A 15740-nucleotide genomic window follows, 5' to 3' on the forward strand; every position below is an offset into this window, starting at 1 on the left:
AATTTTCCCTGGACTGAGAGTTTTAGGTCATCCGTTCAGTTCTGTTGACCCCGACACATGTCTCTGTTCACTTTCTGATGGAAGGAATTCTGCCGCTGGGTCTTCCTAAGGTGGTGAGGGAGGTGTCTTGGCCAAGGGTAATGAAGGAATAAGCAGACTTTCCCAGAATCTGTTCTCAGAACTCTAGTCTAATGAAACGATATTATGAGTTCTGTAAAAGGAGGGATCCATGGAAAAATGGATTTGGGAAACACTGAATTAAAGTGAAAAGCTTTGTTTATAAAGTGCAGGACTTTTCAGAACCCTTAATAAGATAAGGTGCAGAACAAATCTCCACAAGTGATAAAAAAATTATTTTCCCAAGTTTACCATGCTTTCTCCATTTTAAGATGGAATTGGTTGTAAAACACACTCTTCACTTAATAGTTTTATTTTTTTAGGGGGAAAAAGATTCAGCTAGCATTTATTTATTTATTTATTTATTTATATTTTATTGATTTCAGAAAGGAAGAGAAAGGGAGATAGAAACATCAATGATGCCTCCTGCACTCCCCCTACTAGGGACTGAGCCCGAAACCCAGGCATGTGCCCTTGACTGGAATCTAACCTGGTACCGTTCAGTCCTCAGGCCGATGCTCTATTCACTGAGCCAAACCAGCATTTTTTTCCCTTGTAAAATGAGGCTCCATTTTGGAAATGTTAAATAAAGGTTAAAAAGTAAAAAAAAAGTGAACTTGAGAATTGAGAAACTACATTATATGGTCATAGAAGTCTATTTTTTATGAATGTGTATTAGCATCCCAGACTATTAATACTTCAAGGAGCACAGTTTAGGAGATACAAGTCTAGAATACTTTTTGAAAGGGTTGACTTCATTGTGAGTAGAGATCAGCTAATTTTTATTTTATTTTATTTTTTGCAGGAAAGAAATGTCATAAAATCAGTAATACAGGATTCTGTTTATACATTATCAAAACAAATAATTTATCTGTTCCAAGTGAAGTTGTTTGCATTGATTGGGGCTTTTGATGGCCATGAATCAAGTGTGTTTGAATTTTCAGGTATAACCGGTACTTTCCCATGCTGAGAGTGGCAATAAAATGTACATTCAGCCTTAAACTAATAATCAACTGTAATTCATAGTAGAAGTGTAACTGTAAAGGCAGCCTTAGTTTGTGAATTGCCCATTAATGTTTTCCTGCCTGCCTGCCGAGGACATCAGCTTGTTCCCAGGTCTCTCATGTCTTTGCCTACTTGGCTGGAGGTGGGAACTTTCAGATGTTTTTAAAAGAAAGCTCTAGCCCTGGCCAGTGTGGCTCACTTGGTTGGAGCATTGTCCTATACACCAAAAGGTGGCAGTTTCGATTTCTGATCAGGGCACATACCAAGGTTTCAGGTTCGATCCCCAGTCAGGCCATCTATAGGAGGCAACTGATCAATATTTCTCTCTCACATTGATCTTTCTCTCTCTCTGTTTCTCCATTCCTTTCTCTAAAAAAAAAAAAAAAAAAAAAAAAATGAAAGTGAATTAAAATAAAAACCTTGGGACTTCTTTCCAATCTAAAAAAATAAAAGAAAGCTCTAGTTCCTTCTGAAGAAGGATGACATTAGGAGTGATCATTTCAGTTTCTCTGCAGAGAGCTTGAGTTAATAAGCCCCGGGCTTATTTAGTGCATGTAGCACCTTTGAAGTAGTTCAAGTGTTTGGATCATTTGATACAAAGCTAACAAAAGGCTGGAAGGAATATATATATATATATTTAATTGAGATGTCTGGGTAGATGATCAGTTTGTGTGTTATTTCCAAGAGTAACTTAACTAAAAGTTAATATCTATTCCGACTCATTGCTTTCACTTTTATATCGTCTATGCATATAGGAAAGTAGTAACACTCATAAAGAACGCTGTATTTCTTTAACCAGCCCCACAGAGCTTATTCAGGTCTTTTTCAGTTTTCCTCATTTGCTTCCCTTGGTCTCTTTCCACTAGGGTGCTCCAAGGCCACACCTCCTTCTGAGGATAGCTGTCTTCTGAGAATTTTGATAGAGGAGCTAAGACTATTTTGCTCTATCTCTTTGTGTATTTTTCATGTATGATATTCATCGTTGCCATTATGAGGTGTGTGCCATCTATTCACATCATGATGAGAACACCACCATTATTTGGAATTTAAAAAATGAGCTCTAGCCCGGCTGGCGTGGCTCAGTGATTGAGCGTCCACCCATGAACTAGGAGGTTACAGTTTGATTTCTGGTTAGGGCATATGCCTGGGTTCCAGGCTCAATCCTCAGTGTGGGGCATGCAGGAGGCAGCTGATAGATGACTCTCTCATCATTGATGTTTCTCTTTCTCTCTCTCCCTTCTTCTCTAAAATCCATGAAAATATATATTTAAAAAGAGCTATAGATTGCCCACTGTGTTTAGAAACAAATCCATTTGCAATCAAGAATAGTTGTATATTTTTGCAACTCAGTTCTTTCTTCATCATTTATAACTATGTCCTAGGGGCTTCAGAGAGCTATTATATAACTGCAGATGAAAAAACAAAACAAAACAAATAAAACAAAACCCCACAACCTACTTTAGGTATTTGGAAACTCATAAAAATAGAGCTGCTTTGGTAACTGTTCATTCTCTGTGTGCTGAGTGAGCTCTGTGCCCACTTAATTTTATCCACGTAAATGCCACAAGTCAGCAGTGGGGGTTCCCTCAGCACTTGATGAAGCTGCTATTCAGGATGTTTGATTGGCAGTGTGTGGTGTGGTGTGATCTGGGTGGAAAGGGTCTGAATCTGAAGTTCGCTCAATGGGGCTCAAGTGCCAGATTTTTTATCCCCAGATTTATTGACATACTGGAGGCCCAGTGTACAGATTTGTGCACCGGTGGGGTCCCTCAGCCTGGCCTGTACCCTCTTGCAATCTGGGACCCCCAAGGGATGTAGTAGTGCTCAAAGTGGCAGGCGGCTGGGGAAGAGCCTGAGCCCAGGCCAGGTGTTGCTCCTGCTCATCCTGGCCCTGCTGCGCCTGCGGCTACTGCCGCGGAGGCGGGAGAGGCTCATGCAGCCACAGCTGTGCTCGCTAGTTGTGAGCCCGGCATCTGGCACCATCAGTCAACTGAGTGGCGCTCCTGCTGTGGGAGCGCACTGACCACCAGGGGGCAGCTCCTGCATTGAGCGTCTGCCTCCTGGTGGTCAGTGCGTGTCATAGTGACTGGTCAAATGGTCGCCCGGTCGCTTAGGGTTTTATTTATATAGATAATGGACACATAACAATATGCAAGTTTAAGATAAACAACTTGATATAATACACTTATATATTGCAAAATTATTAGTTAGCTAACACCTGTATCATGTCACATAATTGCCATTTCTTTTTCTGTGGTGAGACATTTAAGATCTACTCGTTTAGAAACTTTCAAGTATATAATATAGTATTATAATCACCATGCTGTGCATTAGATGCCCCAGAACTTATTTTGGGGAATTATTATTGGAGACTTGTACCCTTTGACCAATTCTTCCTTTTATGAGTTTGGCATTTGAGATTCTACATACAAGTAATATCATACAGTAGTTGTCTAGTTGTCTTCCTCTGTCTGACTTATTTCACTTAGCATAACGCCCTCTAGATCCATTCTTGTTATTGAAAATGGCAGAATTTCCTTCTTATGACCGAATAACACGCGCGCGCGCACACACACACACACATTATTGATGGATACTTAGTTTGTTTCCATATCTTGACTATTTGAATAGTTCTGCAATAAACATGGTAAACATGAGAATGCAGATATCTCTTTGAGATCCTGTTTTTATTTCCTTTGAATATATACTCAGAAGTGGAATTGCTAGATTGTATGGTAGTTCTATTTTTTTATTTTTTATTTTGGATAAACCTCCATATTGTTTTCCATAGTGGCTGTACCAATTTATATCCTTACCAACAGTGTAAAAGGGTTCCTTTTTCTCCACCTCCTCATTAATATTTGTTATCTCTTGTGTGTTTTTTTTTATGATGTTAGTGCCAGCGTTGTTACTTCCTAACCTTGTACTCAGGGACAAATTATGTGATCTCTTTGTGCCTGAAATGTCTTCTTAAAATGGTGATGTTCTCCCATACAGTGCTGAATGAAGAGCAAATGAGATGAAATATTTTAGTGATGTATGCCATGCCATTATCTACCTCGTACCCAAGTATGATAGTACTTGATCTTACCTTACCCAAGAAATCCTAACCGCACCAAAAGAACTGTATTATAATTTAAGTAAATTTAAAGTCATTTTAAGACCTGAAATCCACTAGGTCTTCATCTAGAGCTAACTTCTCCCTGTGATTTGAAAGCCCTGACATTGAGCCTTTCTTATTTTTTCTTCTTAAAGTAAGCCAGAACGCATTCATCAAGCACAGAAGACTTTTGCAGTCATTTCAATTTCCATAAAGATGTACAAAAGAAGGAGTCTTCTGGTTTAACTACAATGGAGCAGGCTCTCAAAATCATGCACTTGTATTAACAGAAATATCTGTGGTGTAATTCCATTTCTAGCAAAAGCAGAGAGAAGATGGTTGGGATTTTTTCTTTTTATGAGCTAGAATAGCAGAGGTAACATTATATTAAACTATAGGAATTTAATTACCCCATTCCACAAATGTAGTTTTCATATAAAAGAGTCAAAAGGATTTTCAGAGCTATTCTTCTGAACTGTGATATAAAAACCCAGAATGCATTCAGCAGATGTAAAATGTATTACTGTACATTATGAGCCACCACAATGAATGGAAGCACAAAGGGGAACACGGCATGACATTGAACACACAGCGATTAAAAATCTCTTTGCTCCCTTCTCAGAAATATTGTGAGTTGCTTAGAGTTTTATATGCTTGCCACTGTAAGGATGGCATGTTTGGGATATTTCTGATGGGTGGATTTCATACTGAGGTTTCGCAGAAAATGGAAATGCTGTCATTTGAGGGCTTAAATCCAGCGTAGGTGTGAGTAAGAATGCTGGGAGGGTGGGGAAGAATCAGTCACCCAGGGGGCCTCATCATTCTTCCCAGGGTCTGCAAGTCTGTCTTTATAGTGTCCATAAAAAGTCATTCCCTGAGCACTGAAGGGAAGGCTGAAGCAGGGCGACAGGGGAGCTCCTTTACTGAAAAGTCTGTACAAAAACCATTGTTTCTCCTCCTTATTAAAAAGTGAAGGATATTCATTGTAGAAAAAATTTTTAAATGAATAAATAAGGAAAAGAATATAAAGATCATTTGCAACATCATGGTAGTGATCACACTGTTAACATTTTGGTCCATAGCCTTCTAGTTTCCCTGCAAAGTCAGTTTGCCAAGTCAAGTAAGAACTAAGTAAAAGTGAGTCCTGGCTTTGGGAAAAGGAGCAACGAGGTGTTCATCCATTTACCAAAGATCAGTGCTGTCAGGAGAGGCCTTATCTTTTACATCAACAGAAGAAAGAATGAGTTGGAAGCACTCTTAGAAATATGGGCTTTATGACTTTTTGCTCACATAAGTTGCAGTGTTTTAGTGAACATCATATGTAGCTAATGAGTTTCATTTGCTTTTTCTTTCTTTTTTTTTAAGGAGTTGTCCAATACAACTTTTTTATTTTAAATTAAAAAGTTGGTTTCCATATATATTTTAATCTTCAGTCTTGAAAAATTGCATTAGTCTTGTCACCATTAGTGAGTGCTACTTTCATCAATATTCACCTTCCTTTTGTTCTCTTTTTGAGTAAGATCATAAACATCTTTCCGCATAGCACTTGATCTCAGATAATCATACTGTAGGGAGTAAAAGAGAAAACTGGAATAAAATAGAGTGAACCCCACGGTATACTACACTCTTGGTTTTCCTTGAGCCTGCGTATCTGAGGGAACTGCTAGTGAGGCAGTATGTGTAGTGGGTAATTCAGAGTGCAGAGTTTATGGTCAAATGACCTAGGTTCACAGTTAGGCTCTATCACTTACTGGCTGGGTAACCTTAGCTAAGTTAGTTAACCTCTCTGTGCCCTAGTTTCTTCATCTTCAAAATGAGAGCAACGATGCTATCAAGTCTTGTAGATCTGTTGGGGATTAATGCAATAATGCATTGTGAAGCTGCTTAGCACAGTGCGAAGTGTCCAATAAATGCTAGCTAGTGAATATGACAAGACTGTGCTCTTTTGTATCTAGGTGGACATATCAGTAAGAGTCAAGTACAGAAAAGGCCCCTGTAGAGAATTTCTGCTCTTCTGTGTGGCCTTGGGTAATTCTCTAACTTTCAAGAACTGAGGGTTTCTCTTCTGAAATGCAGACTATGCAGTTGATAATACAAAGGGGTTTTAGGTGGAGACGGCATGCTACCTTGCAATGGGAAGGGCTTTAACCATAAATAATAAAGAGAAGACCTCCTTTAAAAGATGTCAAGTTTCTCCCTGGAGATGGAGGAGGCCTCCCCTGACTTAATTAGCACACCTCCCTTGAGTGAACATAAAGAAAGGCAAGTTGCAGAAAACAGCCTGGGAAAAACAAATGAATAAATATTGTTTGTGCCAGCGAAAGCACATGAAATATGAAACGCTGACTAAACTTTTCAAGCAGATTAGGAGTGATGCTGTTCATTGATACATGCAACCCTCCCTTAATAACTAAAGAAAGCAATAAATTTGGGTTTTCAGACCTTGGCTGCTCCTCCTCAATGAATTTGTTTCTGAGAATTCAAGCCAGGTGTTTGCACTTTGGCTGTAAGATGGCTGCATTAACGTAGAAGCATGCAAAGAAGCTATTGGAAGAGTTCCAAACGATGTCGTTTGCTCTCGTTTCGATGCATTTTCTGGATATGTCTCCCTCCATGTTGGTAACAGGGGACCTATGTTGGTGTCTAATTAGCAAGGTCTCAGAGTTCTCTGTAATAAAACAAGGGTACCTACCTTAAAATGGCATGCTTTAGAAACATTTAAATGCTTAGCTTTCGCAAAAACTTTTTTTGGGATGTTCACCTATTCCTCCCTCAAATATAATTCGGAAGACTTAGTTCTCCCAAGATCAAAGTCAAGGCTACCATCGGCAGGAAGAGTATTGGATTCTGCTTCTTTGCTAAGGTGATCTAGCAAAAGTATGACCTTGTTGGATTCCTGCTAAATATCGTTTTTACAACTCTGATGGAATCAATTATGGCCCATTCATTTACTCATTTGGTAATATTTACTGAGCCTCTACTATGTGTCAGGCAATGGTAATTCAACTGTGAAACAGGTAAACATGGTCCCGCTTCTTGGGGACTTAGAGTCTACTGAAGGATACTGGTGGGGGTTTAAATATAATGTGATAAGTGAAAAGATGGGGGAAGGAGGGCACTTCCATCTGTTTCAGGATATGGGATGGATGATCAAAGGTAGTTTCCTAGGGGAAGACTTCCTCAGCAGTCAAATTGGTAATTTCAAATTTGCTGTTATATGTACTTACTGATAGAGCAGAGGTTAATAGTTTAGGAAAATTTTACATCTCAATGAATTACCTGCACATTGGAGAGCTCCTTAGATTGGGTTTCAGGAACTGTCGAGCTGTAATTAAGCCCATAATCTTCTACCCAGAGGAATCTCTCTATAGAATTTGAGCCAGAGACAAGATGAGTCAGCCACGAAGACAACTATGGTCTTAATCACCTCAGAGCAGGAAACTGTCGCCTACGTTATAGCTCTTACACCGACTTAGCGTTTGAGTCTCCTAATGCCCCTTCAAGATAAGCAGGACTCATATGATGGTCCCCTAACACAGTCCCTGGTAGCCACAGGGTGCTGGACACACAATTGGGGCTCAGTAAACATTTGGCAAGGAAGGGGCTCCTCATTTTATAAATGAATAAATGGAGGCTTGGACAAGTGAAAAGACTTGCTCAAGACCATACAGTCAATAGTGGCAGGGATGGAGTGATTAGGTTTTCTAAGTCCCAATCTCTTACACCAAACCACTTCCCAGGAGTGTAGGATGTCAGGGCAAGGTGTGACCAGGTGAGGCAGCAAAGACAGGCGCTCGGTGTCCTGGAGGCCGGTTATGGTTACAGAAGTGGGATTCAGATTCTAAGTCTTGCTATCCCCTGGGATTACAAATCAGTGCCTTCTGTTCTCACTAATGTCTCTGGGGACAAAATAATTACATATTCAGCCTATGCTGTGTTACTTGGCCGATCCAGAGGCCACAAAGGCAATGAAGACACTTTCCCAGGGCAAGCTATAGAAGGATGGTTTTAGGCAAGCTAGACAGACCCCTGTCTTTCCTGACACACAGCTCAACTGTCAAGAACATGGCATAAATTCCAGGGGTCTGCAGTGTCCAAGTCACTGAGGGGTCTGAGAACAGAGGGAGAACAGTGTGGTGTAGTACAAACAAGATAGATATTGGGGGTCAGGCACAACTGATTCCAATCCAGCTCTATCAGCCCTAAACTTGCCCAAGTTACTCAATCAAGTCTCAGTTATCCTATCTGTAAAATGGGGGATTTACATAGTGAGCATTTCATACATGTTAGTTATTCATTCATTTTATGGACAAAGGAACCTAAGACTGAGAAAGGCTAAATAACTTTCCTAAGGTGAAGTCAATGGCAGAGCCTGCCCTTGAACCCTCGTTCTTTCACTCCACAGTCAATGCGCTGAAACCGCCATATTATATCACCTTCATAGCACCTGCCTCTCGAGGTGTGAGCATGAGGTCAAGTGCTCTGCACTGTGCAAGCGTGTAGGTTTCAGTAACTGGCCGTGATTATTGTTAGAGACGGAAGCTCAACAGAGCCGAAATGCTGTGTGGCGGTTGAATCACCCATGGACCCCCATTGTGACAGGGACCCCAGTTTACAGGTAGATCTTTCAGCTCTATTTATACATATAGACGGTAGTGTCGACTCCGAGTGTGAGAGATGATGATGGTAGTGGTGATGGTTAGTGACTAGAAAAGGAACATGACTTCATTAATAAAAACTTCAAATAGAAGACAGCTCAGTGCAGTGGAGCAGTGAGAATGGCTCTCCCGCTGAACATATCTTTCTTGTCAGTTTTCAGACATATGATCATCCTCTAGGATTCCTGGTCTTGCCTGGAAAGAAATAGCTGAGAACGTTCAAGCTCTGTAGCCCAAGTGTCGAGGAGGGCGTTGCTTATCATAAGGCAGAGATAAAAATAAAACGACCCTCTCAAGGCAGTGGTGACTACCCACAGTTTACTAGGGAGTCAGTAAAAACCTCATTTTTCATACCAGCATTCAAGAGCTGACCTTTAAAATCACCACATCTGGGGAGAATGTGTGATTTGATGCAGAACATTTTAGGGCATGCCGAAAAATGAATGGCCAGGAATGCACGCATCAGTTTTCTTCTCCTTCAAGGAGCTCAGAATTGCTTAGGTCATAAAAGTCAGTTCTTGGGCACTTCTGAATCTATAGCATTTGCTTAAGTAGGTCTTCTGTGCAAAGTAGATTAAGCACATATATAAAAATGGAATGCTAATCCATGCACCTGGTATGAAATGATGGGCGTGTGTGCGCGTGTGTCCTCAGAGGGAAGTTTAGCCATTTCAAGGTGCTTAATTATATAAGTTCAGCAAAGGGTCGTTTGGAAGAAGATGGAATTGCTTTAAAAGAAGAGACACACTATGTGAATTGTTTTGTTATGGAGATGTCGCATTGAGGCTCGTGTACTACATCTAGGGTCCAAGGAATAATACTGATGAATAGAAAACCAGCTTTTGATTTGTGAAACTCAAAGTACCCGCAGGTCCAGAAGGCATTAGCAAGAAGCCTATTTGTATTCATAATACCCTTTTTAAAGAGGCACAGAATTATGTGGAAGACAGAATTGGAAGGATGGTCATCGCACAAATTCATCTCCAGGTGAAATAGCATTTGTCTGATCTTGTGTGTCATCATCTGCTCAATGAAGGTCTGGGCAGTGATGCCGACAGAAATTCCTCGTAGCTGCTAATTCTGAGCAGCCTGGGCTGTGAGGCACTTCAGGGCCTGGATCTATCACAGTTAGACTTCGCTATACCTTGACCGAGCAGTGACATTTTCCCTGGCTAGTCTCCAGCTGGCTCCCACGTTCAGAAACAGCAAACTGAAAATCTCCCCCCCACACACACATGTTCTGATGAGAATCCAGATGTCGGAATCAGTGGGTTTTCAGAGTCGCAGCTTGTAGTAATGAAGGAGGCTAGAAGCCACTTAACCACAGACGGCTGAGCTTTCACAGGAGATACCTGCCAATCAACCTCCTGGTTCCTGACAGCCTGAGAGGAGGCCGGCTCCTGCTTTCTTCCTGCATGGAGGGCATTGGCTGTTATTGAGGTGGCCAATGAGAGAGAGGTCAAGGCACAGATCTATTTCTGAAGCCATAAGTGAAAACTGATTTGATGGGTACAGTAGAAAGGTTTTCATCTTTTCAGAGCCTGTAATATTAGAAAATTTGCTGATGGTGATAACTACTGGTCTGGAATATTAGCACTGACCCTGTTGTCTTGGGCCACTGGGAAACTCTTCTTGTTTAACCATTTCTTCCCTTCCTTCAATACAGTGGGGCCTTGACTTACAAGTTTAATTCGTTCCATGACGGAGCTCGTAACTCAAATTACTTGTATGTCAAATCATAAAGTGAACGAGTGAGACACGTGATGCTGGGCTGATGTTGTGGCGTTCACTGTGACGTTCGCTGTGCCAACTAACGGTGGGGTATCTGAAGCTGGCTCGTAACCCGAATTTTAGCTCGCAACTCAAAGCAAAAAATCGTCCGAGAGACGGCTCGTATCTTGAAAAACTCGTTAGTCAGGACACTCGTAAGTCAAGGCCCCACTGTATTTGCAGAGTATCTGCCACATGTCAGGCAGGGTGCTATCAACCAGACATTAAACAATAACAAGAAAACCAAGTCAAACACTGTCCCCGACCTCAGGGAGTTCAGAGTCTGGTGGGGAGAGAGGCAAGAAGACAGGCGATTTCAGTTTGGATCCATAGGCTACACTAAGCATGAGAGAAGGACCACCTACCCTGGTGCACAGGCAGGGATTGGGCAAAGGTGACAGTCAGTGACAAGAGCACTCCAGGCAGAAGGAAGCTGTGTGCAAAGGCCTAGGTGGGAAGCTGAAGAGAGCGCTTAGTCCCTGAGTGGTGGGCAGTAGGGAGGAAGGGGCTGAGAGATAGGTCTGGAGGAGGGAGGGGCTAGGTCCTGGTATTGTAGGCAGTGGGAATGGCACCAGGTGTCTGACTGGTGGGGTCAGACCAAACCTGGGTTCAGCAACCTTGGTACTTGGGTTCTGGCTAGGAAAAAATTCAGAGCAAGACCCAAACTGTAAGAGAACATTTACTGGGTAAATTGTGCAGGTAGAAAACGTAATTCCTAGAAGAAATGGGCTTAGGACACAAGTTATAGAGGTAAAGGAAGGGCCCTTGGAGCTTGGGAGGGAGGAAGCTGATGGTAACGTGGGGGACGGGGGAGAAGGGAGAGGGAGAAAGGCAAGGGTGTGCTTCTGGGAGGAGAGCACACTGGGTCCTCTGTCCTAAGGATTTTAAGGACAGAGATTTTAGGGGAGGTCCTAGGGCAGTGATGGCGATCCTTTTGAGCTCGGCGTGTCAGCATTTTGAAAAACCCTAACTTAACTCTGGTGCCGTGTCACATATAGAATTTTTTTATATTTGCAACCATAGTAAAACAAAGATTTATATTTTTGATATTTATTTTATATATTTAAATGCCATTTAACAAAGAAAAATCAACCAAAAAAATGAGTTCGCGTATCACCTCTGACACGCGTGTCATAGGTTCGCCATCACTGTCCTAGGGAAAGTTCCTAACAGAATATTCAGCAGTTTTCCAGGTGTATCTTTTCAGGGTTGTGGTCTCCACTGATTGATTGGCCTGCACCAGGGAAGAGGGTCATTATTCAATGCACGCATCAGTTCTGACCTCAGCAGTGGCTGGTTTTGTTGCTTATCTGGGCCTGGAGCTGAAATACAATTGAGGCATAGATGTTATTTCTAGGGAGGAAAGGTCAAGGGATCCAGACCTCATGGAGTGATATGCTAGGGGCGGAAAAGTCACCCTGGGGGGCAAGTCTTCTCACCCTACAATTGATTGTCCATTGCTAGGCCCCTAGGACTTTCCATGCTGGCGACCTTCTGTACCTGGCCCATCGTCCTTGCTCTGCTCATGTCTATCTAACTGCTTACAACAATGGAGGGTCTTTTCTGCCATATGAAGAAGCTTGGACCTTACACTAGGGACTTGGGGACAGTGAAGTTTTGTGATTGGCATTGTGACCTGCCGTTGAGCCCTGGGGATGAAGTGCCTTGCAGTGGGTCTTGTCAGGGTTTTAGAGGTGGACCAACTGCTGGGTGTCACTGATGGTAAGTGATTGTTTGTTACTCCTGTTAGTCCATGAGTGGGAGGAAGAGAATGAGGGATATTTCTTTTTTTTTTCTTTTAGATAAAAAAAAAATACCATAAAAAACTAGTAAATGTTAAATGATAATAAGTCAGGTGGTCTCCTTTGAAATTGAAAATGCTCTCAGATAAGCTGAAGAAGGGGCAATAAAACTGAAATGGCTGGAGGGCATTTAAACAAAATCCATTTGTTCTTGAAAGCAACCTGAAAGATATAGGAAAGGGTATTAAGAACCACAGAGAAACCCCGACTAACACGGTACTGCTGGAAATTGCCTATGTCGATGTATTCTTCAATAAAAGTTGTTTTCTGCTGACGCTTTTTTTTCTCCTATGGACGATCCTCTTATATTTGATGATCAATTTTCCACAAGGTTTGCCATAATGTTTCCTCAGAGCTTAGGTTTTTACATTTTAATTCACTTGATGGCTGTTCTTAACCTAAGACAATATATGCTGTTTGCACAATTCAGGTCATTGTTTTCTAGCTGACAAGACAAGTTGCTCAAATCCCAGCCCTCTTCTTTTTCTCTACTTGTTTTTGTCTGTCTTGCTTTGAGGAGAATCACTGTCCAGAGGGGCAGTCTCGGCCAGTTCAAGTGGAGCTTGATGGGATATCCCATCACTTGACTTACCTCTACCTCCCCATGACGCACACTTCGGGCTCTCTTACATCACCTCCTCCCCCAACCCCTTCACCTTATTATTTCCAGTCACTTTCCCTCTTTCCAAAGCCCTCCCAACATTCCATTTATCTTTCAAAGTCCAACACAAGCTTCATCATCTTTGTGTTCTGAGACTGATAAGCACACTGTGATTTCAAGACAGAGAAGTTTGTGGTGGGGTAAAAAGAGCAGCATTCAATTATTAGTGTTATATTAATAAGACTCTGGTCTTCCCACCCATAATGGCAGGTTTCTCGATCATAGAACCATATCTTTAGGTACTTTTGTAATGTTAACTAGAGCTGAGCACAGAATTTAATAAATGTAAATTTAAAATGTATTTTGAATATGTTGTGAGTTGGCAAGAGCTATGGTGATTTTCATTTAGGGGCTCATGGTAAAATACGAGTCTAGATATCTAGGCGTAGCTGCAGTGGCTCAAGGCATTCAGACGGTGGGACCTGGAATCTATGCAGTGACGGGCCCCCATATCTGCGAACACGCGAGGAGTGGCTTCCTTGTGCCCAGGGGAGGCTCCGAGAGTGGGGGGAGTGGTCTGTGGTGACAGAGCAGCTGCAGCCCTAGGCCTGCAGATGACTAGTGTCTTTCAGCATTTCTTACGCTCTTATTTCACACAGGACCAACACAGGGACAAATCATGAGCAAACTCTCCCTTACTGCTCCCTCTCTAAGCCCATCCCAGAGAGCTTTCCCGGCCAGGAACCCTTGTTCTGCTGCAAATAATGCATGGGGGTCGTCATTGTACCTAATGTGATCTGGCTTCATGTGTGACTCTTGGGAGTATTTGCAGTTTACATAGTTAGTGTGGTGAAGGCCGGGGGAGGGGGACGGGTTGCATGACTCTATAGGTTATATAGTTATTCCCTGGACTCAGGGAGTAGGGAAAAGTGGGAGGCAAAAGGACTTTTAAGAGGGAAATTGGAACAGTAAATTTCTTTTCCATCAAGAGTGAAAAAAAAACACAAAAAACCTGTTCATCTCTTTACCTGGAATATGTGTCTTAGCCAAAGCTTCAGGTACCTCACACCAAACATAAGAAGGCCGTTGCATTGTGGGCTTCTGTAAGTCACCATGTGGGACCAGTGGTGTTGTGTTGGTGTGTTCAGTCTCTATGAACTGTGTTCGCTCAAGCTCTCTCTCATCAGGACTGCTCATTTGGCTCCCTGGAACTGCTACAGAGGTGCTGTGCTATCGGCAGTGACCTGACGGTGGCAGCATTGGGCGACCTATCGCATTCCCTCAGCACCTGCTCTGTGGAAGCACGGCCAGCAGCCTGTTCCACAGCAGGGTTTGGATTTCAGACTGTCACTCAGACTTTCTTCTGCTTAATGACTCTGTGTATGTAAACGACTCTGCTTTCTTTCTGTGGAAGAGGTCCAGTCTATCATTCCTGTTTTGGTTTTCGGTTAATGATTATATGTAATTATATTCAAATGAAATATTTATAAATAATTACATATAATTAGTGGTATGTAAAACTCGGAATTCATGAACTTCAGCTTTGATGAAAGGTAACCTTCAATTTGGGAGGTGCTACTCCTAGTATTATTATTTGTTTCTGTTTAAAGGACATTAGTGGCCAAGAACCTGTAATTCTCTTTTACTGGTTTTATAAGGCTCGAGGGTTTTTTTTGTTGTTGTTTATTTGTTTTTTAAATAATAGGTAGGCTAATTATTTGGTAAATCTCTAGGGGATATATTATAGATCCACATCTGGAGAATTCTCTGAGGAAAACAAATGATAGTTTCTTAACCGTTTCAGAAGCAATTAGTTCTTGGATTCTGAAAGGTCATCAAGGGGTCACCCAGTTCAATGCTACACAGGCCTTGCATTTAACATCAGACGAAAGAAATGTGCAGTTGCCCCTCTTCACCATTAGGACCATGACCAACCAGGACAGCCTGCATTTTGAGGGGTCTATTGCTACTGAAACAGAAAAAGAAAATTATTCTGAGCCAGTCCGTCATTGAAATGTTGCCAACAGCAAAGGTTCAGGTACATTTTACCATTTCTCTTTACCTGGTAGCCACATGTGGAGCTACAAATGGAAAACTGTCTCAGAGCAAAAGGTCTTAATTCTGCGGGGAGAGTGGGCTGTGGAAGCAGCATGTAGGTACCTTTCATGGTTGAGGACAATAGGAAACCAAAGGGAAAGGTGGATAAAAGAAAAGAGCAGACGGAGCTGTGGAAGGTCAGGGTTTCTGGAAGGACCCCCAGAAGAGGTCTGGGGCCCGAGAGTGTTCCTAGTGATGGGAAGAGAACACACTCTCTCCTCTGAGGTTGCCCTGATTCTAGAAGCACAAGGACTTTAGACACATGGATAGGTGTAGCTTTGAATCTTTAGTTGAGTTGATGCAGACCTTTTAATTTCTCTTAAAATTAGATGGGATGCCAAATCCATCTGAAGACTGTGTGCACAGTGCATCATATTTTCTCAGGGGCTCTCTCAGCCTGTTTTGGTTTAGACCATAACCATGAACATGCATTATGTATGCAATGATGTAGCATAAGGAAAACGGAAGATGCTCTTTTTTTAAAAAGTATATTTCTTTATTGATTTCAGAGAGGAAGGGAGAGGAAAAGAGAGATAGAAACATCCATGATGAGAGAGAATCATTGATCGGCTGCCTCCTGCACACCCCCT

At 42.0% G+C, this 15740-nt stretch overlaps 1 protein-coding gene across 2 annotated transcripts in view; it reads left to right on the forward strand.

The window, feature by feature from the left end:
* Positions 1 to 15740, forward strand: part of TPH2 (tryptophan hydroxylase 2) — a 109813-nt gene that overhangs the window by 78247 nt on the left and 15826 nt on the right. The gene's annotated exons all lie outside the window — the stretch shown is intronic.

Source organism: Myotis brandtii, unplaced genomic scaffold (genome assembly GCF_000412655.1).
Source record: "Myotis brandtii unplaced genomic scaffold, ASM41265v1 scaffold82, whole genome shotgun sequence".
In the NCBI taxonomy this organism is placed as follows: Eukaryota; Metazoa; Chordata; class Mammalia; order Chiroptera; family Vespertilionidae; genus Myotis; species Myotis brandtii.